We start from the raw sequence: 3,327 nt of genomic DNA, 5'->3' as shown, positions 1-3,327 counted from the left end.
AATACTCCAACTGACTAAGCCACCCAGCCAGGGCATTTATTGATTAACCTTAGCAGAGGTTTTGTCAGTTTCATTAAGCTATTCAGAAAATGTTTGCCTTGGTCAATACTCTAAATTATGATTGCTTTTGCCTCATTAATTTCTGCTTCTACATTTATTATTTCCTTTCGTCTACCTATTTTTTAGTCTTCTTTTTCTAACTGCTCATTTCTCTATGCTTAGGTCATTAATTTTGAGCTTTTCTTCTTTTCTAATAGAAGCATCTAATGATATACTTGAGCTATATACTACAACTTTTCACACACAATGTTTTATTCAATTCTAAACATGGTAGATTTGTTGATTTTTTTTCCTCGTAGTTTAATTATTGCTTTATTATTGGGTATAAACAAGTTTTAATTACCACATTTTTTCTGGTGATTTAAAACTTTATTATTATGTAGTGACTCCCTATTTTTTTTTTTTTTGCCTTCTTGTCTATTTTGTCTGGTATTAATATGGTTATAGCACATTTCTTTAGTTTTTGCCTACTATGTAGGTTCTCTTCTTTGAATTATAATATTTCTGAATCCTTGTGGTTTAGGTGTGCCTCATATAGATAGCTGGACTTTATCATCTTTTTTAAAAAATATATATTTTATTGATTTTTTACAGAGAGGAAGGGAGAGGGATAGAGAGTTAGAAACATTGATGAGAGAGAAACATCGATCAGCCGCCTCCTGCACACTCCCTACTGGGGATGTGCCCGCAACCAAGGTACATGCCCTTGACCGGAAACGAACCTGGAACCTTGAGTCTGCAGGCCAACGCTCTATCCACTGAGCCAAACCGGTTAGGGCCTTTATCATCTTTTCCATCTGACCATCTTTGTCTTTTAACTGAAGAATTTCACTTGTGATTACTGACATATTTGGATTGAACTCTACCATCTTATTTTGATCTGTCTGTTCCTTTTTTCTCCTTTCTTGTGAAGGTTTGAATTAATTGAGGGTTGTTTTTTGTTGCTGTTATTCTCCAATGTTAACTTAGGAGAGTATAACTACTCGTAACTTATACTCTCCATCTGGTTTTTTAAAAAAATATTTTTATTGATATCAGAGAGGAAGGGAGAGAGAGAGAGAGAGAGAGAGAGAGAGAGAGAGAGAGAGAGAGAGAAACATCAATGATGAGAGAATTATTGATCAGCTGCCTCCTGCATGCCCCCCACTGGGGATCGAGCCTGCAACCCGGGCATGTGCCCTTGACTAGAATCAAACCCGGGACTCTTCAGTCCACAGGCCGACGCTCTATCCACTGAGCTAAACCGGCTAGGGCTCCACCTGTTTTTCATTGCTTTTACTGAATATATTAGCATGAATACTTTTCCATTTCAAAAATTAATAATTTTACTCTCCTCATGAATCATATTAGAACCTTAGAATACTCTTATTCTGATCATCCTCCTCCCAATATATAGTCCATGGTTATCCAGTATTTTAGGCCTCTCTTTTTTAACCTAAAAGTTGTACATTATTAATCATTTTATTCAAGTGATTTTTGCTCAGATATACCTATGCTGCTTCATTTGTGCATAATTCCTTCTTACATCTCAGACCTTCCATTTGGGTCATTTTCTTTTTCCTTCATCTGTCTGCGTTTGAACTTTTCTTTATTAAAGCTTATTAATAGTCCCTCTCTGAGAACTGGCTTGCAAACTTTGTCTGCTTCCTACGCATCAATTGTGAGGCTGCTTTGAAAGCACTAGGATTCAGGTGATCTGCTGCCTTGAAGCTGGAAAAACTATTAGATAAGGCAGACTGTTAAACAGGAAATGCTCCAGTCATATCAAGGGGCTCTGCTCTTAGGCATTATGGGAGTTCTGGTATCTCTTACAGATAAAGGAAACCTGATGCATGCATTGAATTTACCTGCAAGAATCTTAAAATCCTTTAATCTGACCAAATGATGGTATAAAACAATTTAATAAAGGGGAGCTTACTATATTTAGGGCTCAAGAATGGAATTTTTTGTCCTAGCCAGTTTGGCTCGATGGATAGAGCTTCAGCCTGCGGACTGAAGGGTCCTAGGTTCAATTCCGGTCAAGGGCACATGCCCAGGTTGTTGGCTTGATCCCCAGAGGGATAGCTGATGAATGATTCTCTCTCATCATTGATGTTTCTCTCTCTCTCTCTCTCTCTCTCTCTCTCTCTCTCCCCCTTCTTCTCTGAAATAAATAAAAATATATATATTTTAAAAAGAATGAAATTTTTTATAATACAGGGTTGCTTTAATATTCCAATAAAACCACTTCAAAACTCCTCATCCTGATTCCCTCAGTCTTCATGATGGACATCTGTGTTTTAGGCCTGCCTAGCACCTATTCTCTCTTCTGATCACATCACTCTAATTTTCCTTAAAGAGATTACCCTTTCCTCATTCTTTCCCAGTGTAATTTGGAAAGATGAACCCATCCTCTGATTCCAGAGATGGTCACCTGACTCAGGTATAGCCAATCAGAGTCTTCTATCCCCTGGGCCATAAGAATAGACTCTTGACCCTAAACAGGCTGATGAGGTTCCTGAGGTGAGATGATGAAGCCGTAGACAGTAAGGATTCCATGAGCAAAGCAACATGTGTGAAGCCTAAGGAATCTTGGCCTTGACACAACAGTTGGAACAGGGGCCCCGTCTTGAAAGCCTAGACTATGTTCCCCCCAGGATTCTTTATCAATGGCTGAGCTTGTCTGGATGGCTATCTACTGTAAGTAATTAGCACAAATGTAGTGACTTAAAGCAACATAGATTTGCTTCCTGACGGTTTAGGAGGCAGAGCTGCATTTCTTCTGGAGGCCCTGAGGGAAACTCGGTTTCCCTGCCCTCCCAGTTTCAAGAGACTGTCTGAATGCCTTGGCTCATGGCTCTACTTCACATCTCCATCTTTGACTCCCCTGCCTCCGTCTTTCCATTGTAAGGACCTCGTGATTACCCTCGGCCCCTAAATAATCCAGGAGAGATAGTCTCCCCATCCCCAAACCCATAACTTAACCACCTCTGCAAACTCTGTGTTAACATGTCACATAGGTTCCAGGGATAAGGACGTGGACATCTCTGGGGGCCTATGGGTAGGCTCCACCATGAGTTAAATGTGCACAGGTGCCAACGTGGCCTGACAAAATCCTCACCTGAGGAAAAGAGGTGGCTCATGTGGTCCAGGAACAATGAGTTGGTGTGCACAGGAATCTGTTAAGTTGAGCAGGGAATGTCTTACTGAGATTCGTTTCTGAAGAGGAGACCTTGGGTTATTCCTAAGAACTAGTACCGGAAACCTGTGAAGAGGGGGTGGTAAGAA

Source organism: Myotis daubentonii, chromosome 7 (assembly GCF_963259705.1).
Source record: "Myotis daubentonii chromosome 7, mMyoDau2.1, whole genome shotgun sequence".
NCBI classification, from domain to species: Eukaryota; Metazoa; Chordata; class Mammalia; order Chiroptera; family Vespertilionidae; genus Myotis; species Myotis daubentonii.
Note: the sequence above shows the minus strand (reverse complement) of the source record.